Source organism: Bombus flavifrons, chromosome 10, assembly GCF_040668555.2.
Source record: "Bombus flavifrons isolate JBK064 chromosome 10, iyBomFlav1_principal, whole genome shotgun sequence".
Lineage (NCBI taxonomy): Eukaryota > Metazoa > Arthropoda > Insecta > Hymenoptera > Apidae > Bombus > Bombus flavifrons.
Window position 1 is genome coordinate 9,691,844 of NC_138451.1, and position 24,003 is coordinate 9,715,846.

General features: G+C 32.9%; 3 long non-coding RNA genes across 3 annotated transcripts; 1 reads left to right on the plus strand and 2 right to left on the minus strand.

The window, feature by feature from the left end:
• Window positions 1–10,462: 10,462 nt before the first annotated feature.
• LOC138184492 (uncharacterized) lies at window positions 10,463–12,859 on the minus strand. Its single transcript, XR_011174328.1, has 3 exons — window positions 11,476–12,859; window positions 11,163–11,372; window positions 10,463–11,102 (listed from the first exon to the last, which is right to left on the minus strand). It is a non-coding gene; the product is annotated as an uncharacterized LOC138184492 (long non-coding RNA).
• A 127-nt stretch (window positions 12,860–12,986) lies between these two features.
• LOC138183960 (uncharacterized) lies at window positions 12,987–16,656 on the minus strand. Its single transcript, XR_011174206.1, has 3 exons — window positions 15,444–16,656; window positions 14,343–14,630; window positions 12,987–14,254 (listed from the first exon to the last, which is right to left on the minus strand). It is a non-coding gene; the product is annotated as an uncharacterized LOC138183960 (long non-coding RNA).
• A 2,424-nt stretch (window positions 16,657–19,080) lies between these two features.
• Window positions 19,081–22,119, plus strand: LOC138184491 (uncharacterized). The gene is made up of 2 exons (XR_011174327.1): window positions 19,081–19,192; window positions 21,951–22,119. It is a non-coding gene; the product is annotated as an uncharacterized LOC138184491 (long non-coding RNA).
• The last annotated feature ends 1,884 nt before the right edge of the window (window positions 22,120–24,003 follow it).

The window sequence follows — 24,003 nt, forward strand, 5'->3', positions numbered from 1 at the left end:
ATATTAGTAATCTATTATTTTGTGATCACACTACATGGTAACAATTTCCTTCCTACCTACCTAGCTACCTACTAGGTTATATCCTGACAGTTTCTTTTTATTCTAACAAATAAATGTACACTGGCAACACTTCTTGATATACTACAATAAATATCTATTACATTATATTTGTACATTACCATATTTCTTAAATGTTACTTCAACCAATCAATCTTATCATTCTAGAGTACAATCCTTAGCAAAGTAATTATCACTTAATAATATACATCCCCAAATCTTTATACTCATACCATCTCGCACAAAATCTCTGCCACTAACTAACACTCTCTGTCACAGACTTTCTAAGATTCATCTAACCTTAAACTACCTTCAAACAGAATTCATGAACCAAACAGCAGAAGTTTCAAGAATCTTCAATTTCCTCTATATCCAGACTGAACCGACTGGATCAAACTTCAATGAAGTTGAAGGTGATTGAATGCGGGTGATCGAGCGTGCGCGCACTCATGCTTGCAGGATATCCGCGGATGCAGGAGGCGGCTGACCGGGAGGATGACGGCAAGCGCGCAAGAGCGAGAAGTCGGTAACTTAACTGGCCTAAATGGGTTTAACTCGATGTGATTTTGCTGGCGAACCACTAAATTGAACGAATACGAACTAAACTGAACTCAACTAAGCTAATCATATCACATTACTAGCGTTATTAGCCGAGAGACGATATAAGTGAAGGTCCGGTGGTGCCGGGCTGCAGTAACGGGTCGCCTCCTGCACTGACCCTCTGCATGACTTTCTTTTCGACCCCTTTTTCTCGTTCACACTATCAAGAATTTCGTGTCCTGTGTCATCTATCCGTGTCTAAATCATAGAAACGCGTTCATTCTGCATAATTGTTACGTTTGTCGTTGTTTACGAAATCATTTTTTAGGTTAGTTTTGTGAAACTTTGTGGAAGGTGAAGTCTCTCGGAAGAAACAGACGATTCTCGATATACACGAGGTCTGGCGGACGATGTTGCCCGATCCTGGCCGAGCCGTAACGCTACCCTGACTGTGCAACAGGAAACACGTGCGCCCGGTGAAAGTGACAGTTCGGAGCGCGCCAAATTTGAAACGGAGATCGAAGAATCGCGTTGTTCGTGTGAGTAAAATGTTCTTATAAGTGTGTAGTGATTGTTGAAGAATTCTTTGTTGGAAGTTGTGTATGATAAAAATAAGTACATATCTTAACTTGAAACTGATATGGTTCGTTGTAAGTTACATATTGAACTATCTTTTTATGACAAAGCATACTTGTATCTTGAATTCAAGTGATATGATTTAATCTAAGCCATGAAGTTATGATTCTTTTATCTTGTTGAGATTTCTTGTATATTATTCACTAACAATATTTTACATGTATAAATTCCTTAAGTGCTAATTTTATGAAGATTTTATGTGCGCTATTTAAAATCTTCGTGAATATTATGATTTTTATATAATAAAAAACTTTCTGTATGTAAATTGTATTTAATATTTAATATTCACAAGTTAGTCAAAAATCTTTTACCAAACTTTTACTATTATTATTTCTTACAATATCAAATTTGAATATTTTTAATATACTACTAAATTTTCGTTAAAAAATGTTATATTGTAATGTATTCTAATGTATTAAATGTAATATTGAACAAACTGAGAAAGACTTGATATCGAAGTGGGGGATATCAGCGGTTAAAGAAAGAGAAGATAGAATAATTATCTCCCACCAACCACTCCGAAGCGACAAGAGAGGGGAATAGACCTGGAGGAAAGATAAGAACGAAATGGACACGATACGTTCCGTCCCCACTACTTCTACCAGCAGAATAGAAGGAGTTTCTCGGCTCCACCTCTTCCCCTTCCGATAATACCCTCCTTCAACGGTGGATCACGATTTGACTCTGACTTACTGTACTTAGGTACCTCGCTCTTCAACCCCCTAAGACTTCTGTTTACATCTCTCATACACCCAGAAAGTAATTTTCCAACAACCTTCTGTAATCTTACAATTTTTACAAAACTGATCTATAATTCCTAAAGTTAATTTACAATTCAAATACACAATACCATTATTTTTCGATATTAATTAACGAACGCAGTAGAGCAATTTTTCCAAAATATCTTTCCTTATACTATAATCGAAATTTTATTGAAATTAGAATCTTAGAATCTTAGAATGTTTATTTCAAATTAGAAACCTCTCTACTTTTCAATATTCACGTTTTCCTAACTTTGTTTCTACACTATATTTTATTCTTATATTATATTTTTTACAGTATGCAATATTTTATTTTCATATTTATTTTTTAGATCAGAACAGACTAATATAATCCACATATATACATATATAATGTACACAAGCTTTTACATATATGGAGAACGCAACGAGCTGATAATAAGCAGACAAAGGGAAAGAGTCTCTCTTGTTGAGAAGTATATTTAGATCGAACAACACAGGGAAACGAGGTGAAGAGGAGGGTTTGGAAGCGACTTTTTGCACGCGAGCCGCTCTTTTTTACGTCGTAGGTATGCCGACCGGATAGTATTGCCGTGTGGCCAGGCTGGCAGGGCCGACCAATTGAGCCTGTTAACGTCAATTGAGCTGAATTAGTTCAATTGGACGTAATTGCGCGAAGGCGACGGGGAACCTTCGCTCTCTGTTCGCCAGCCATGCTCGCGTTTCTCTTTTCGCGCTGATATCGCCGTATTCACAGGACTTCCTTCAAAGTACAGTCCAAACATAAGTTCCATATAATCGAGGAATGTTGTACAAGACTGATTTCATACATAGATTGTTTAAAATACTGGTTTTATATAGAGATAATATTTGGGCATGCAGTCTTTTTGGGACGTAGTTTTGTGACTATGTTAGGTAAAACGTTATTTTATCTAGATTTGCCATGTTTCTCTAGAGCCGTTAAATTGTAATCTCGTAGATTTAGTTGTTTAATTTCTCACTAAATGATCTCAGGTAAAATTTAATATCAAAGATAAAATAGGTTTGATGCTGTTTAACGCATTTCTTATGTCGAAGCATTTAAACTTTGCTTTTATTTATTTTCATAATTATAGTAGATAATTCTTGGGTACAATATTAACGCGATTATGTTATGTATGGGTATAATATCTATTATATTATCAAATAACAAATCAAACATACAAAGCAATAGGTATGTTCATCATAAAAATCATAAAAAATTCACTACTTGACAAATCATTTCATCGCTTCTATAAAAATTAATGAAAAATGAAAAAAGCAGCCCTTATATCGGTCAGAAAAATTCCACCCTCTTTATGTTCCCTAAGCTTCCCCCAAGTAAAACAAATTACATCACCGGTACCAGGATAATGGCCATCAGAGGAGGCAATTATGACAGCCGTGACCCAAGAATTAACGTGCCCACATGAGCGTCGCGAGATTCCTGATCGAGATCACAATAAACGTTCCTTTCTCGCTCTTTTCCTTTTTTTCACCCCCATGGAACGTTGGCGAACAAGCAACAGTCATTGACATTAGTCACTTTATATCATGCTGGTATATTTCACGGATCAAAGCGTAGAGAGATGGCCAACAACGAAGACTTTTTTATATGTGCTATATGTGTTTTGAGGAGAAATACTGGTGGTCGATCCCCACCTTCGATCGGACACAAAGAGCTTGGATATTTTCAATATACGCACACTGTCTATTCAATGGTTGCTGCGATTCTACCTGAGATTCGATTCATACAGAAGATGAATTCCTCGGTTGAAATATGCTGGATGCGACCACGTGGCTTGAGTGCATGCAACAGGTGTATATCGCTCGTAGGAGGCTACCTGTTGAGTAGATATAAATTAAGGCTTCCGCTTTCAATAACTATATTGTTCAGAAGTGATACTCGTTAACTTCTATAAATTAAAAGGAAGAAAAGATGTGTGTTGGATGTTACAATTTTTATGAAATTTCTTCGGAATTTTGCGCTTATTTATATCATTTTCTTGCGATACGGATAAGCTTACAGCAGAGGCAAGTGTAATTTGTTTCTTCGAGAAGTACAGTGGTAATCACGTGCCCTAGCAATGAAATGTAGATCAGTCAGAGATGTAGAGTTAATGAAGTAGAGTAACGCGCGAAGAATGTAAAACACAGTTGAATTAGGATGTCGTGAAATTGAAGAGAGTAGGATTTGAGAATTGAAGGGTGTAGAACGAGCTAAATTAGATTATTGATGAAAGGATTGAAGATATTTATAAGGGTCGAATTTGAGAGTTAAGGGGAGTGAAATGTACACTGTAGAATGAGATTGATTAGATTATTAATTATGAAACGTGAAGGTTGAGGGGGCGTAGAATATATGCTATGAAATATACGCTATAGAACGTATATCGTAGAATGTTATAGAATGTACTAAATTAAATTGTTGATGATCTTATTTGTTAGAATCTCGTAGTTGAAATTTTTCATTGTAATAATAATTAAGCTGGTATTTAATTGCACTTTTAGATTTGGAGATCGTGATTCAAAGGAGAAAATGTAACGTCGCAGCCTGATGACGTCGCATCCTTATTAACCCGACGTAGTCACATCCGTCGTTGTCCCGTTCTGTATTCACGTGCAGGGTGTTTCTCGTAATGATACTTTGATTTACATATTGAAACCAGTCTATAGAGTTACGTACTTCAATTTAAAATTCTCTAATACGAATCATACTCTTCAAATTTACGCTGGCAACCTTATTCTTTTTTAATTTCATACATTTTCTAATTCACCGTGATATACTTGTACATAAATGATTTATAGTATATATAATTATATCATAACTCTTCCTATATCTGTTTATAAAATTAGTCAAAGATTGTCTGCGAAATTTTGTGAAAATCAAATTATTTTTTAACGTTCCTCTTATTGTATATAGATAAATATTGCTATGCAAGAAATTGGTCGCATATGCTTCTATCCAAAAGAATGTTATTTTATTCAAATTTCTCAAAAATACACCACTCGTACAGTAACATACTAATTCAATATATTAAACTCTTCACACTATCTGGAAGATGGATTAATAGAGATTATTAAATCATTATAATTAATTAATAATAAATTATTATACAGAGATTATTAAATGGATTAATAGATGATTACTAAACTGAGATAACAAATTTAAAATAGGTTTAGCTGAACAATAAGGTGCAAATTCATTGTATTGTCAATATGAGCCAACACCGCTGTACCAAGGTCTACGAAGCAGCTCTGGATGGATAAAAGAACAGATGAAATATTAAAGTAGTTATAGATTCTCACGCAAAACGAGGGCGAACACGTTCGTTGTGAAAAGGTACAGTGCACATTGACGAGCAATTAGTCGAGGACCTATGCCCCCATATTTCGTGAGAACGAGAAATTCGGACTCTGATACATGCTACGAGGTTTATATCATCCCGCATAAGATCATCTATGTACAATAATATAAGAGGACTGCGGGTGGGAATTTACGAGGACGTCTTTAGATCTGATTACACGAAATTTTGGGTGTTCAGGGAACCGGTGGAAAACTGCGCCCATATCCAGAAATGTCGCATAAAAGTGCCGCTGTCAAGATTAATCTTCCTCCGAGATCGTTCTCGAAATCGACATCGATTTTTGTTCGAATAAAAGCGTAGTTCTCAGAGTCGAGAACTTATTTTGTCATGGTCCAATTCGTGTATTTGAAAGAATTTAACAGGAAAAGTGGCAATTATTATACCGATATCTTTGTTGATTAATTCCATTTGTCGCGTGTATTAAGCATCGCACAATCATGAGAAAGAATTTATTTAATGTAAGAATTCTGGATAAGTGTAACGATCTTGTTGTACCTGTTACTTTAAGTAGAAGACCCCACGATCCTTAAGGCAACGCGAGACAAAATTAAGCTACACGTGAAACAGTGTAGACTAAAGTTTATTTGGCAATAATTGAATTCGCCTATTTGAAGAATATAATAGAAAAATGAATGGAATTACTTGAATTTCTTTGTATTATAATTTTATTATAATTAAGATCCTCGTGCGTTTCTTTTAATTTCTTGTTATCGAAAACTGTAAGAAATTACAAACGTTTATATTTGTTAAATGTAATACGAGTTTCTATTAAAATATTTGTAAAATGAAGGAAAGCAGCGACAGTCGAGGACTCCGTAGAAAATTGTTTCGTCGAGTGTCTTCAGGGACTCTGCACTATGAACCCCATGGAGGAAGCATATGTTTTTACGTATGTTCATGCTGGCGAAGATGACTCTTCCTGACACGCGACCCGCAGCCACCCTAAATACTTAATTGTCAATTCGATTTTGGTGAGGGAATGATATTCGTGGAATTGTCCGCTCCGGGATTCTCTCTTCAGATTTTTTCACAATGAGAACACCATGAAATTAATAGCCCTTTTATAATGGTACAAAATATGAATGGTACTGAAAGGGATTTTTATTGTCTAAGGTTTGTTGGTAATTCTATTGAAACTATCCAGGATGTAAATTAATGTTAAAATACATAGTAATTACAAAGAAAAATAACAAAATTAAAATAAGTATAGTTTAATGATATATAAATATAAATTCATTATATTTTCAATATGAACCAACATTTTCACTGTAATCTTCATCTTCACTAAACTCTTCAAAGCATCTTTGAATAAATAGATAAATCTTTATGTATTTATAATTCAATAAATTAGATACTAATCTACGAATTTAATCTACGAATTTAATCTTATTATCTATCGATTTAAATTATTTTAAAGGCATATTTTTTGATCTTATTATGAGATCATAATCAGTTTGAATTTAGTGTGTGAAGAAATCTATATTACCCTCTTAATGAAATAAAACGTTCGGTGGAGACATCTACCGATTCTTTCGAAAGTATGGTAATCGTACTCTCAAGGCGCATAAAAGTTGTATGGAACTCATTTTCAAAATTGAATTCAATTGTATTAGAGTAGTCTCAAATAATTCTTTGCTTAAATGAAATATTGGAAACAGTACATATAATTACAATCGAAGCTCTCATCCAATCACAGTTCGAAATAATCGTTGAAATTTTGCTACAACATATGAAACAAAATCTACATAAAATTATATACCATACCTTATATCACATTATAATACTTGATTAATGAGTATAAAAATAATAATTGAGGATGAACCAAATGTAATTCTTTACTCGAAAAATGAGATTTTAAGTGTATAATAGTAGCAATCTGTACAATTTATTACCTGTAATTTGATTCAACACAAAGGTTTAATTGTATAAAATGCTATATAATAAATTGGCACACAATTCATAAAGTGTCATAAATTTTAAAGTACATATAAAGTATAGTGTAGCAGAAACATAGCTATCGCTTAAAATACCACAGCCAATCGTCGACAAACATTTGTGAGGTCAGTCCACCGAGCTCTCGTGAAATTAGCTGAAGAGGGAGAAATAGAATGCAGCTAGTGAATGTGGCATAACAGAATAAAAGGAGCACGGTGCATCCTTTACTGATGAAAGTCTGACTCGACCTACAGGCCACCACAAAATTATCTTCTTTAACTCTCATCTCTAGAGGAAAAATATTTTCTACTTCAAGTCAAAGAAAACATGAATGCAGATGTAAAAGCATAATTACAAAAATATTTCATAGCATGAACATTTGATAATATGATAGACTTTTTATAAACGATAAAAACTAACCTCCTTTCAGAAAAAGATGTTACCTTACCTCATGCTTTTAGGAAATAGAAGGAATGAAAAATAATGAATTATTTAAAACGAGATGAAGTAAACCACACACAAAATCATATTTTGAAGAAGCTAAAAAATATTGGAATATTACTGTTATATAAAATGGGAAGAAAATTAAGATACATATATATAATCATTTTAATTATGTTGTACAAACACATACAAGTAAGAACCATTTCTAACAAGGATAATATAAATATCTTTACTTAAAAAAATCACAGACACAATTCTGTCGAATATAACAAATTCTGATAGATTACAAAGACAGGCTACAGTGTAATAAAGATATTTGGAATAAGTTTTCCTGTTAGAAATCCAAATCACAATTATTCTTTCTTCAAATCATCAATCTTTATCTGATTTATTATTAAAATTATCTTTAATCACTTCAATTATTAATTTTAGCCACTACATGCAAAGAACTAATTTATCTTTTTATCACTCTCCTCCTAGAACCTTGAAGACACTGCTAAAGATAGACCAGAGGATTTTCGCGGGTGGCAAAGGAAGGCAGTCGGCGAAAGACGAGCTTTCTTCGAATCGAAAGAGGAAGATCGAGTGACGGAGCGTGTCCGCCCGACAACAGCGAATCCTCAAGCTCGAAAATAGATCGCATAGCTTTCCCGGCACTTCAAACGACGTGTATCGTAATAGGCAAGCCCGCTGCTCACCGAAAAGTCTTGGCCACGGATAATTAAACGTTTATAAACACCAGAGATTCCGCAAAACCCTGGTCGCACATGACAACATTATTTGGCACGTTTCACCGAAAGAGCAACGTGCAAGGCCACGATAAAATCTGCATTTATTATGCAAATCATAAATACAAGAGATACAAACTGAGGAATATTACGAGAATTTTGGCTTCGTATAGATTTAATTTAAATATAACATAAAACAATTTTTTGTATATAATATAAGAAGATTCACTTTCTTTGAATAAGTACTGTTATACATGTTATTTAACATTTTTACAAATGTAGTCATTCGCTATGTTTGAGGAAATAATTGAGTTGAGATAAATTAATTGTGTTTATGAATATAATTTAGTTTAATTGAGTTTAAACAAAATATTTTTTATGGATATGATATAAGTATTTACAAGATTTTTTTTACAATAGTAAAACAAATACTTTAACAGAATAAGAGAAGTATCTCAGTCAAAATGTTTGTTAATATGTTTGAGAAGATTAATTTTCTTTTAGTTCTGTAAAAGTTAAAAGAAATTTTTAATAGAGTATAAAACTATTATAACTGGGTGGAATCTCGATTAAATTGAAAATTTTAATTTAATAAAAGTATTCATAAAAAATACCATAAAAGATACAAGTTGTTAATTTTACAAAATTAATTTGTTTTACGGGCGAATAATGTGGTCTACAGCTGTTTGGAGTGATAATACATATAAGATTCTCTCAAGTATCACGAATGTTTTAACGTGTAATAAAATTTTAAGCCGTAGTTTCTGATTATTTTGAGCGATGTACGATTGCGTAACGTAAACCTTCAAAGCGTTCGAAAGCTTTGAAAAATAAGCTTCCGGATTTTTAATGCCACTTATCTTGTATCTTTTTGATTTACAGATATAGTCTGAAGCTCCTATCTTGCGAATTAGTGATAAACTCTATTACGTATGGTGATATACTTTTTAGACGCTTTAAAAAGTTTTCTTTAGCATATATTTTATATAAAGTAAGAATAGCATTTTAAACGATGATGAACTTTTTGTTAAATATCATAATTGCAATATATCTATAAACAAAATAGTGGGCTCGGAGTTTAAGCATTTTAGATTATTTTATATGAAATGTTTATTTGAAGAAAATTCAATCTACATTTGGGTATTATTAAATTATCATTTTGCCGGTAATTCGCCTGGTAACAGAAGCTGCAATCAGCTTGTAAACTAACAAATCATTATCGTTTAGCAGTTATTACGTGAACTACTGACGTAATACAAGTAGGTGCACGTGTACGATTTAACGATTTTTCGAAGTCGCTTCAACTTGTTATAAGCTCTCTAACCAGCACAAAAATAGTATAGCTTCCATATTCTTCGTTTTACAAAGCCTTTTTCATTTTTAAACTGTTATTAGAATTTAATGTAAGAAACAAAACCCAAGGAGACTCACTTTATTACAAAAGAATTTAGAATTAGGTGTGTTTTAATAAAAATATCAATGAGTGTTAATTTTCTCATTTCTCTCTGTTTGATCTCTCATAAGACAAAATTGAAAATAAAGCTAGGAGTGCCTACTTCTTTCCACAAAACAGTTAAAAGTAGTTATCGAGTTTTATAATGAAATGAGAAAGATGGTATTACCAACACTTCCCAAAAAATAATTTGACAAGTGGATATTTATTCATATAAAATTATTTTCATTCTCAGAAATTGCGTTTCTGTCATTATAATACCTTCATCTATAAACACCTTGTTCCATACTTTCACAAATTTTTTCAACAGTTCCAAAATAACACGATGAAAAAAAAAAAAAATACTCGAATATTTATCACGAGATAGGAAACATTTGCCTAAATTTGAAGCTTATCAAACGATAAAAAATGAAGCGATAAGCGACCAAAATTCACAGGTGTGAGCTACATCTGTGAAAATTAACAAGCATCGATCCGGGACCGACAAAGATACGCACGTCCCTTACAATCTATAGCGTTAACGATCTGAAAAAGTAGATATAAAATGGCTCCAAATCATGCCTGTCACATCTTGTCAGATAAATCAAAATATTCCGTTATTCCTTTCCAGTCATTCGTCATGGCTTGTCGATCTTCAAACAAAACAATAAAACGATTAATTTTACGATTCTCGAGAACGTTGCAATTGTGCAACAAAATGTTAATCGCAGAAATAACTAAATAACTGAGCTAAGCCTTGCAATATCAGGTTCCTTGGCATGTTGTCAAGGAGTCATTGTTTTGTCTGATTGTCTCGTATCGAAAATTTGCCAGCAAAGGCATGAAAAGAAAAAAAAGAGAGAGAAGGAAAGATGGATAAACGCTCAAGATCGTGGGTTCGCACAGGTAAACAGGACGGAGCTCCAATTAAATTTGGCAAGAAATTCTGGCACGATTTTAGAATGGCCGACGTAGCCGATTTCACGGCCACTCGTGTCACTATACAGTGAGGGAGCGATGTCTTAAGACGCGAGATCCCTTGCGACATAAATGACTTGTCTTAAGCCTTAAACTATTGCAGCCAGCTTACTACTAAAATACAGCGACCGTCTGTTCCATCCTTCGCTTCTCTTACATCGTTTATGGGGCTTTTTGATAATCTCGATTCTTCAATATAGGAATTCAAAATTCATACTAATCAATTCTATAAATTAAAATATACAGAGAAATTTTGATGCTGAGAATGCTATTTTTCAAAATTTACCTTGAAATTTATAATCATTTATATCATCTTGCCATAAATGGATTTATGAAAACAACTTGTTTTTTGAGAAGTTGAACACTCATTATACATCTTGATTACGTAATTAAAAAATGTATAAAATGTTAAAGATTATATATGTGGATGGTTCCATTCATACGTAAATAGCTTAGTTAGTGTTATCCATCATTTGCTTATAATTCTTACCTACAACTTTTAGATAAAGAATATACATGTTATTTATGGTTTATTGTAATAATATATTGATTTTGAAATAATTATTGATCCACTGGATTTCACTCTATTGTTTGCTTACCATGCTTAAAATTTCGCAGATTCTCAGAAAACATATAATAAATCAGTCAGAATTAGACAAATGCCTGTGTTTCTAAAGTCTAAAACAGAAATATATGTGAATTACTTATGACATACATAATGTCAAAATTATTTAAGTTGAGTAACAATGGACTTAATGTACTTATATTTTCACTGATTAATTCCATTTATTATATGTATATAATCCAAGAAAGAATTTCTCTATTACAAAAATTAAAATAATTCAACTAAAGTCACTTTAACAGTAACCATTCTACTTTTCATATTATTTATGCTATGAGTAGAATCTTCATATTAATTAAAATTAATCGAAATTACCTATATTATTTATAATTATTTATCTACGATATATGCACGTGATTATCCTGTCAATTTAACATAATACACAGAGGAAACCACAACTAGAAAACTGCTCTCGGAAGATGTCCTTAAGACTACAGAGAATCTTTACGATGGAATTGTATGCCTGACTGTACCACGGTCACGAAGATTTACATTTGCAGAGGCGTATCTGTAACGGTGAGGGGAAAAAAGCCACATGCAGAGAAACAATTCGAGGAGTCGCCGGTATAATCGTCGTGTATTTCGGTCCCAGCACCGGCAGGGCCCTCCAGCCTTTACGTCTCGCCGACTTAGCGAAATTCCTCGCTAAATTTAAGCCTTGCTGAACCGCTAGATAATTGCAGTTTGCATAAGAGATAGCAGCTTCTTAAAATAATGAATCGTATGCAGCTGATTACTTGCAATTTTTCATCAGGGTATTATTGGTAAGGTGTTCCTTTAAACGATTCAATTGAGTCTTTGATGATAATATTATTGCAGTGTTGAACAACAGGGTGTAGATGACAATCTGTAGTTAATTGGAGCACAAGATTGTATCATCCTCCTCAACACCGGTCTTCTATTCATGTTGTGGTGGACTTGAGCTGAAACATAGATACTTTTTTAATGAATTTCAGTAATTTTGACTTTAATGATTCATATTTCTTCTTTAATATAGATTTCTATTCTCATAAAAATTCAATCAAGATATGTTCAATAATTCTTCAATAATTGTATTGTAACAATAGGATTTAAATCATTATATTATTGACATATTGCTTATTGTAGAAGAAAGCCGATGAAAGATGTGGAGCCAAGTAGAATTTCCTTTAGTCACAGGCAACAGTTTGTGTCCATCAACGGCGACAAGTTTGTCTAGGATTTGTTCAACGATGCGCTTAATTGTCCTCCTGGCTAATTTCATTGGCAGCATATCAACTCGGCCTCATCAATTGATCTGAATGAGTTCACCGGGTTGCCGCGGACAGATTTCACAGCAAAGAATTTTATTATACTTTCCTAACAATCAAGGAAAGCTATTAAAAAAAAAGAAGAATAAAGAAATATATATACGCATTAAAATTTTTAAAAATTTTGGAAATAGCTTATCGATTTCGATAGTTATATTATATTATTAGTTATATTATTTATATTCTAAGAGTTCTTTACATAATCTTTATCATTTTTTCAATGTAAGTAAAATTAATGATTTCCATGAACGAAAAATGTTTCGATTGGAATTATGTCTGTTAAATTACATAACTGATAAAACTGCATTAACAGAATTTATTACTCATATTTATCGTACATGACTACTTTATTGTTTTGGTGGCGTAAAAAGTCTTACGTGCCGATCGTCACGTTCACTTATAAGACTTTGCTTCGTTAAAATTTTCAAGTTCAATTGCTTCATCGATAAGTTGTATAAATATCAGATATTCAGATAAAAAAAGAAAATACACGAAGTTTCCGAAACATGCAAAATATACAAAAGATCTACGTGTAAAGAAGTAAGTAAAATCTAAAATTATTTGGTTTCTTATCATTAGCACATCAGTGTCACTTTACTAGAACCCCCTCCACCTACAGATGAAAATTAAAATCAAAGAGATAGATCAAGTCACCAATAAAGTCCTCGTCATACACTAAATACGACAGTTTTACTATTTTCGAAATGAGGAACTACGTAAACCATCGAATGGCATTGATTCAGCGAAAACGATAAAAGCGCGGCGAAAGATCGATAAGGAAGCGGTCTGGCAAGGATGTTTTCCATGCTCGAGATGCCAGCAGATAATCTTGGCACGAGCGAACATTTCCACGGAAAGCAAGTATGTATGTATATCTGGCGTAGCAGAATCGTCGGCCAATATTATGCAACAAACAAGCAAGGTGGCCATCAACGGTGGTCACCGGTGATTTGCTCCCGGCGAACGTGTCGAAATTACGAAGCAGTCAGTGGTGCTCGATCGTTGCTGAGACATTGACATTGAGAACTGCCCTTAGTCAACGGTCGAACATCGCACACCATTTTCGTATTACGTATTTATGGATCACGAAGGATTTACAATTTTGTTTTCCGTTTGCTGCTCTTCGCAAAAAACGGCCATCTTTCTGATAGGTGTGACGCTGACTGAAGAAACTGGACGACAAATATTTGCCGTACTCGGTGCCAGTCACGCGATAAAGTCGCTTGCCTCTTGAGACGGTTAAATCGGCGGATTAATGTCGTTATAATGGTATTGTATTTAAAGCAGCGCGACGTTCTTAAGTATGCGATTCAAATGACAATTTTCTCATTGCTTAGCCTACCATATACCTGATTTCCCTTAAAAATGAATTACGTCTTCTTATATTCCTCGTTCTTTCAAATACATGTATGCGTATTATATTTATATCCTTGAATATATGACGAACGAAACCAGAGTATCAAATTCCTATGTACGATAAAAAAAAATAGTTTAATATGTGTTTAATGTGGATATTAATAATTTATGTAATTGAGACTAGTAGTATAGTATTTACAGTTATAACTCGTGTAATGCAATAAGACGATTGTGCTAGAATACAGAAATAGTATTTGGTTCAAGGAGTTCTTTTTCAAGGTCACTGTTTGTGATTTAGGGTCAATAGTAATTATCTTAAAGTTCTTCTATTTATACTAGTCTTCCAGCTTTTTCCTTTTCATAATTTTTACTTCCATATCTTGATCTTTCTTTTTAATTTGTTTTCAATTCTATTTTGATTATTTTTTATTATAAAGCCAAGTTAGCTTTATAGCTGCTTTTTTACTTGCTTCGGAAATCCTTGAATCTGTAATAAAGATATAACAATAATTTATTTACTTTATCACTTAAACATTTCATTATGAAGAAAAAAAAGTGGGTAGAAAATTTGATTAAGTATTAATAAAATATTTTCGTAATTTTTATTGTAATAATATATTAATGTCTTTATATAATATAATACTTTAAGAGTCCATGAAGATAATTCCAAAGCATTTTTTTTACAATATCATGTTACGATTATTGTGGCGACACTTGTCGAAGGTGAGTAGTGAATAGATAAATACGAGAAGAGGAATACTGATTTCGTATGAACAAGGCGATGTTATATTTATAATTCATTCCAGTTACCATATCAATCTACTGAGTATATTTTATTGTAATATCAACTACTTCATGTTTTTCGATTATTTCATGACAATTTTTTTAGAATCAGCAGTATGAACCTGATATTTAATATATAATATACAATTAGACATTCTGAAGTTTATAAAACAAGCGAAGGCTTATTTGCTAGAGAACTGAATGGAAGAGTCTGGTTCTCGTTAAACCATAACGGTGGAAACGGCATGAAACAGTTCTTAGGATAAAAATAACAGGCAAGCGAGGAAAAGTAATTTCCCCCCGGCCATTGACGTAACTTTTCTCGTCAACTCAACCAGACTGGCCAGCTCAAAGCGTTACATAATTCTTCTAATGACGATAATACGTTATAAAGGGACAGAATTTTTAGAATGTTTTTAATAATAACGGTATGCAAAGTTGTCTTCGTTTCGAGGCTCGATTTCAATCGGTAACTTCCTCGTTCATATCGTCGCGTCGCTGATAATTACACGCGTACCTCTTCCCCGAACACAATAATCGTTCCTTGAAACCGATCGATTTTCAGCCATATCGATTACAGGTAATAAGTTTCCGTGCTATCCACCACTAACTGACATTGACGACGTGAACTGGGTGGAAAGTGAAGTCGAAGAAGTGAAACTCATTAAAAAAAACACATACATATGTATTATTTAATTATAACCATCAACTGTTGCTCAATTCCATTCTTTAAGAAGTCCATACTAGATGATTGATATACATATTAACTGCAATTAAGATTTAGACAGAAAATGAAAACAAATGTTACCTTTTCGAATATATTACACACTTCCAATTAAAAAATATGAACTCTGTTATAAATTTGACCTTGTTAGATATTTAAACCTTCTAATAGGATTTAACAAAAGGATGAGTTAATCTGGAAGAAATGTGTTCATTAATTGAAAGAAAAAAATTAAAAATCCTGGAATATTCTTTCTATAGCTTTATCAGAAAAAAAAACAAGATGTTTGTGTAGATTGTATATCACGCTAAATCTCCCAAAGCCTGATTATCATGTTGAGTACTTAATAAATAAATGTATTTGAATAAATACCTCTTCAATGATTTCCCTGTATCAAAAATCAAAAGTTCTCTCATTACTTGCTGTATTAGAAATATCTATAATCTAATGAAGTACTGCATATAATTGTGTATCGGACACATATAATTATAATAAATTGTCCAATTTGAGAGGAAGGATTTAATTGATAAGACTATAGAAGAATAATTATTTGTTTAGGTTTAAGAAAGTAAGCAAATTGGGCAATTATATCAAATTGACTGTCTTGAACATAAAAAGATAATTAATAGATACGAAAAGGATCATTTTGGGCATTCCCATTGGTCCGATAGGGAAGGTAGGTATGTAGGTTTCGTATTGATCTCCACGTTGAGGCGACCTTTAATATCCCCTCTCCTCTAACTCTCTCGTTAGATGGAATGAGAGGAACAGAGCAGAAGGGAGGCCGAGGGGAGTCCTGAACGCGACCTACAACAAGCACCGACAGGCGCACAGCTGATTTCGTAACGGCCAGGCGACACTCCCGGAGTTCCACCGTTCTCCGGAAACGCTTCATGATCTATATATTCTGGGGAATCCAAGGAACAACGCGGAAACGGACCGTCCACAAGCAAAGCATACCAAAAGTTCAGCAAACAAACCTAAAAATTAAGAATATTCCTCTGAATCAAAATCGACATAAATTTTATATTTAGGAATTATTATATTTATCTAATATATTCAATTTAATCAGGTTTAATATACATGGAATAGAACTCGATGAGATTTAACTCCAAGCAGATTGAATATTTTGATAGAAATTAGAAATTATGAGGAAATGTTGTATTATTAAAATATAATTTAGAATATAATTAACATAATTGTTATATTTCAATGGCAGTAATTTAGGCTAATTTCGAATTTAAAATATGAAAAGGATAAATATCTTGAAACAATTCCAATGCACTCCAAGTGAACAAATTACACTAGAGTATTTACCTACAGAAAAACAACAATCCTATAAAGTTAAAACCGAATTATGATGACGCAAAATATATTAATAAAAATTCTGTGATCGTAAACTTGTAATTAAAATTTAATTTAAAATTCAAATTAAGAAATTAATCGTCTTAAAAATATTAAACTTTCATTCAAAAACATCTGATCTTTTTAAACAGGAATACATCATAACCCTTTGAAGGATTAGGTAAGGAGATTGAGAACAATGTTAACAGATGACGTCATTTTTATGGTTTTAGAAAGTGCAGGGAAATAGCAGAATTAAATAGACGCAGACGTTACAAGTAGATTACGTGTTTTTATACGCGTGTTGTGTCACGGACGACAAACACGACGTCATAATCGGCTGAAGAAGCTCAGGTGAGAATATGGCATCCGTTATTTATAGACCGTTACATTTACACTTGTACAAGGGTCTGATTAAAATATCAAATAAGCATAGGAAGCATACATAGATATAATGCATAAACGTGTTTCTGATTATAGCTCGGTCATTTCGAAATTCCACGGAAGTTGGTCGAAATCATTTTTCAGATCACTGAACTTCAATGCTCGTTTTTGCACGAACGGTGAAAGAACGGTCTGAATACGCTTTAGCAACGCTATGATTCATAAGATCGAGAGCAGACCTTGTCCTCTGTAGAAGGATCTTGCGTTACTTTGCTGAACCTCTTATAGTTTATAAATGGTTCGAGATTAATCATTCTTTACCTCTTTTTCTCTTTTGATTCCCAGATATAAATTTTCATTGATCCCTGATCTGAATTAAATTATGATTAAATTGGAAGATAGTCTTTATCTGTAATAACATACTCTGAGGATGTTAATTATTTTAATATTTATTTTTTTCTTATTTTTACTATTTGAAATGAGCTATAATAGAATTAAAATAAGCATCAAAGAAATTTCTATTGTATCTTTCGAGGTGGATAACAATCGAATAGTTATCTTCCTTTTATGTCGGTTCTTTGTTTCGAGGCCATTGACTTCGATATGCCGATCGTGTAATTAAACGAGATCGATTATCGATTGTGCACATTGTACTGCATCGTCTATTGAATAATATTGCAAATATTTTGCTTTACGTTGACATCATGAAAAAGAATAAACAAGGAGTAACGTTTAGAAAGATTAATATTCATTCAACAAGAAATATTTTCAATAAGAGTTTCATCAATAAAAAAAATTAGAAAAATACATATTCATCGATAGTTGTTTAAAGTTCTATCGTTCCACTAATTTTCATAAAATATTTCTCATAAAACATTCTCACACATACTTTATATTTCTTTCAAACACTCATAAACATTCAACTCTTCGCGTAGTGCTTTGCTGAAAGGCCAGCCAACTGAATTTGGCTCGAGCCACATCCGATCTCATCGATTCGGGTATCGATATTAATCACCGACAGTTATTCTCTCGAAATCATCTTTAACCACTAAAGAATAATTCTTATATGTACTCAAGATACTAATTCTCAATCGCCTGTTAAAAATTACATCTATAGTAACTACGAAAGATATTTTTACATACCTGTATTTTCCAATGAAGCATTTTTTTACTAGATCCCACATTTCATTTTCATAGTATCAAGTTTTAGTCGTTACATGGAAGTACTACCAAATGATAAGAAACTTAATATACTTGGACTTAATTGATTAGTAAATAAATACTATAATAAATACAACGGTGTACAAATACTTTTTGTAACCACTGTAAATATTCCCATAAAATTATCATATATTCTGTACCCTCGTAGTTACTGGGCCACAATTTTTGTAAACTTCGAATATCGTGTAAGTCCATGTACTATAAGAACTTTATTAGGGCTCGATAATTAAGACCTTGAAACTCGCCGTATATTCGATTGTATGTAATGACTTCTTCGTTTGTTTTCGCAAGAATGTGGCGGAGGATAATAATTAGGACGAAAAAAGTCGAGGTAGCAACCGGAGTCCTCGTAGAAACAACGGAACGAAGGAACGTGGCTGGACCGCGGACCGTCCCTAGGAGAGGATCGGGAGGCGGGGAGGGGATATGTACAAAGGAGGGATGTGATTGGCCGAAGCAGAGAGGAGAGGTTCTCGGCTGTCGCGAGGCGAGTTGATTCCGCGCCACTTCGTTTCCGACTCGTGTACGCGTACGACGTGCTCCGAGGACTAACTCTCAGAACAAATCCTTCGATTTTCTTTTGTCTACTAAAGGTAAGCAATATGTATTACCATATTTTCGTATTTTCACATGAATATGTATACTTACACATCTATAGGACGTTGTTCTCAAAGCACGCTGTGAAACTTATACCGATTAGGATAAGAAATAAAAATATATTCTCGCCGGTCATACACGATTTTATTTCCTGTGACCATTTGAATATTATTTCATTACATCATAGTTAAATGTTGAGAATAATTATGAAAGAAATATCAGTATATCACGTGAGAAATATTTTAGGGAGATTCGGTTACCAGTAAACAGTGGAAGGATTAATTGTCGCGACCGTTGGAGATCGGCACTTGTTCTCACGGTACGATTGTTGAGATTTAAGGAGGATAGAAATTTTTGCGTAGTGTACCGCATATTTGGGAAATGATTCATCATTACAGGCGATCATCGATTATCTCGGGAGTAATATGCGTTGTTACGCTTTGTTACATCGAACAGATACCGGTTTTTAGGTTAGACGAAGATCGACCAAGTATATCAGATATATTCTCTTATAACAAATTACTTATAATTTTAGGTTGGAAATAATTTTATAGAATATAATTAATGCTATTTCTAACATTTAATACTAACTAAATTTTCGATGCATTAAAATGCAAATATTGGAAATAAGAATAGTTTAAGCACATATTCAGTTGTATGATGGTACTTTCATTGAAATGGCGGATGATTATTCCTTTCACCTTACAGCGAAAGTAGTCTTAACCAAGTTTAATCTACTGAGATAATTATATAATAATTAATTCTGGTATCATTTTCAAAAATTTAATGAAAATCTATATATATTGTTTCTATGAATGAATATATGATATATATGTTAGTATGACATAATGATAGTTACCTCTGTGCCGTGTGAACGTACATTTCAATAAAATTAGTAACCTTCGTTCTGTGAGAAGCATCGCAGAATTCATAACTGACAGTGAAAATTGAGACTCGCTAAAAAACATGAGGCTCTCCTTCTCGTGTTTCAAGGTTATGTATTATTTTACACTACGAAAAATAATAATTTGCAGTTTGTATTATTTTGCACTACGAAAGATAAAAACTCGCAGTTTAAAATCTATATTTAAAATTGTATTCATTCATTGTATATCAATTAATATCTAGGCATTTAAATTATTTGGAATTAAGAAATTCCAAAGATTCACGGTATTAAATGTGAGGTTGTTCTTCAACAACAGTGTTTACTATGTTTGTACATACATACATACTTACATACATATATACATAGCTGCATTACTATCGATCTTATTTCTTCGGCTTCGATAATACTATATTATATCTTCGTGGTTCTTCTTCTGGTACGAAACTCCCATTCTTCGATATTATTGGCTTTCATTCTTGACAGAGAAAGATTAATGTCTGTAGATTTTTAGAAGTATCGATCATGTAACGTTATCAATCGTATATTTGTATATAAAATACCAAAGGAGGAAAAAATTCCTAACCAAATATGTAGATATCTTTCATTGTATATCTGTAAATGAAAATTTATTAGAAAAAAATTTAAAATATTTTTTTATATAATTTTTGTTTATGTTATAAGTAATAATGAAATATATCCATTGAATTGATACATTAACATAATAGTTCGCAGTAATTATTGCACAAATGTGAATCGATCGGTTCAATTTCCGGCGAACGTTTTCAGGAAAGATTCGAGAGTGCGCCGCGGTCTTGTTTCCGGTTAAAACTAAATCGTTATGCAATTTTCCAACCCTATAACCTTGATGAACGGCATCGAATTTGATGATTTGAAAATGTATCGAATATGCAAATCACAAGGTGCGTTACATCGGATTTCCGTTGCAGGGATACTGTCAAAAGTAAATTGACAGATTACGGTCAGACCACTATACAGTAAAACGAGTGGGTGCAGCATGATTACGTAAGGCCATGGATGCACAGTGATTCTCAATTTCCTCCTTCTAACGAACTTCTTTTTAATTTTCGACCTTTTATTTAAAATATCAAGATAGCGTAGTTCAATGCGTAAAAATATAATTAACATTCGGTATATTAAATGCCTTAAATAATATTATGAAACTATTAGTACTTGAATATGTTTTATTTTTAATTTCATTTAGGTTGGTTAAAATAAACATTGTTTTTTTGGCAATGAATAGTGTTTTTATTTGATCATTACAGTCAACCGATGACGTGTTGTTTTCAACGAGTTCATTAATCAGACACAAACATAGTACATGTGTATAGTAGTTTCCACGACCGACCACTTAAAAACTTTATTTCGTAAAAATACTTCATTACTTTATCATTGATTTCGTAAAAATTCAATATATGTATCTAGTAACACACTATGATTAAATGTATATATATATTTTTATTTCATCTATAGGATAACCTTAAAAGCTATTGTAAAAAAAAAAACAAAGCAGAAACATCTAAACAGACGAATATATCCTTTTTTATGTAAACTAAAGTAATTAAAGTATTCGGGATATATCCTTAAATAGCGAACGTATAAAATTATACATAACCTTAAACTTATCAAACTTTTAAGAACAGGTTCTTTTATAACCATCAATTAACATCAATCAATCTGTAAAAGCTTTAAAACTTTAAAATTTAATTAAAAATCTTCTGCAACGTTTATGTTCAATCGTCATTACATTAAAATACTATAGTTCAGTATAATCCAACCTACCTGCTTTAAGAATTTAAGGGGATACTAAGAGGTGGCAAACGGTAAAAATTTTCGTTGCGATTTCGCAGCGTGCGAAACTGGTTTATCGTCGGTCGAAAAACGTGTTGTACAGAAGGAAGAAGGAGGCGTCTTATTAGCAAAGGAAAGTGCATCGATGCGTTTCTTAGTAGGAGGCTCGTTATGCCAGAGAAGACCGGAGATTCGTTTGAGCGGCGCGTGCATGCGTTATGGCGTTTGGTAATTCAAAACGGAAATTGATAGTTGGCGGTCTCCCGATCGGAGCTCTGCGTGCAAGGAACGCGTCGCAACGTTCGTTTGCGTGCATATACGAACGTGTACACACAATTACAGAACCGGAATGCACGCCTGTCTGCCGGCGATGTTTCTCTTTGATCGATTCTTTGCGACACACAAGTACAACCCTGTATCTCTTGCTCGATCGCGTGTTGAGTTTTTAAATAACTCCGGAGATGCTATAATTAACGCGATTAGCATAATTACTGTAATAATTATTAATGCTAGCAGTTTTTGCATGTGTGAATGTAAATTTAAGTACATATTATAATGAACTCTTTTAATTTTCTCTTTTATTAGATTGCTATATACATATGTATGAAATGTTGTTTTTTTCAGACATTTATGTAGAACAGTAAGCGTACATAGTTTCTTTTAATTACAATGATTTCTACATAATTAATATTCTTCTTCAATAACTAATTAGTTTTCATACTATTGTTTTATTTAATGGATATGATTGGTCGGTCAAATTCAAATTTTGCAGAAACGTTTCATAGGTGCCAACTTAATAAAATCACGGTGAGGGACCTGTATAACGGTAAAGGATCTAGAACTTCATCTTCTAATTTCCTTCTCTTATTGCGATATGAATGATAGAAATTCAGATTTTTTAAATTGTTTCATCTTTTGTTCAATTCAGTGACACGAAGCTAAGTTTAATTCTAGATATCGACTAATATGTTCCTCGTTTCTTTAACACCAGATGCGGTTTGTTTGGACGAATGACGATGCTATTAACATCGTATAGACACAGTTGATTACGATCAACTCTACGGCATCGACTGCCGATATCGATTTGCGTTATCTTCCTTTCTCACGTGGCGCTCTTGTGATATTTAACTCTTTTACTCGACCATTTCACGGTGAATGAAAATCACGCTTTGCCTCGTATAATCGGATAAAGGAAACCTTTTACGACTTATTATACTTGCATAAGAAAATATCAATGAAACTGTTGAAGATAAATTTAGATTTAATCGAATGACGTTGATTTGATAAAATTAACTATGTTTCCTTCAACTATAATAGATATAATGATTTTCTATATACCTTCCCATTTCGAAGAAAATTATTTTACTATTATTATATCATTATAGCAAGTTTCTTCGACGTTCTACATATTGACTTCAGTAAACCACTCTGTTCACATGACCACTAAATACAGTATAGTGCTTAACCAGTGTCCACTATTAATCACAATAAACGTGTCTTAGACTGCTTTCCGACGCTCATTTAGAGTGCAATTATTTCTGTTCAAAAGGTCTTTGAACTCTCGAGGAGACGCTTCCGGATCTCCTCTAGTCGATCTTGACGTTCCAGCATTGTATATTCATATTGTAAATCATTCTACTCTACATTCTACTAAATCATTTTACTTTCTATCTCATTATAAAGAGCTGTACTTTCTTCTTTTTTATCCATTTTCTTATTTTTATTTATCCATTTCCGTTCTTTGAATAATATATTTCTAATACTTGAATTTTTATTTTTATTCAAAATAGACCTTTGATAAATAAATGAAAAATTAATCGTAGTTCACTATTATTAAAAATAGGAGATTTTTATCACACGGAAATAAGAATACATATGTGGTATTATCGATTAACCTTGGTCGGAGTAAATATTTCAGTCATTTTCGTCATGTCTGTTGCACAAAAATTGACGTGCATTGCTCTAAAGACACGCTGTAATTATGATCTCGAAGGTTCTTGCATCGCTGACTATAGCGCGTCCTAATAATTCATGTAGGCTCTTTAGATTTCAGTTTCTCCTTGACATTAGCCGTGCACGCACGTGCAAGTCGCTTAGAACTATCTGGAACTT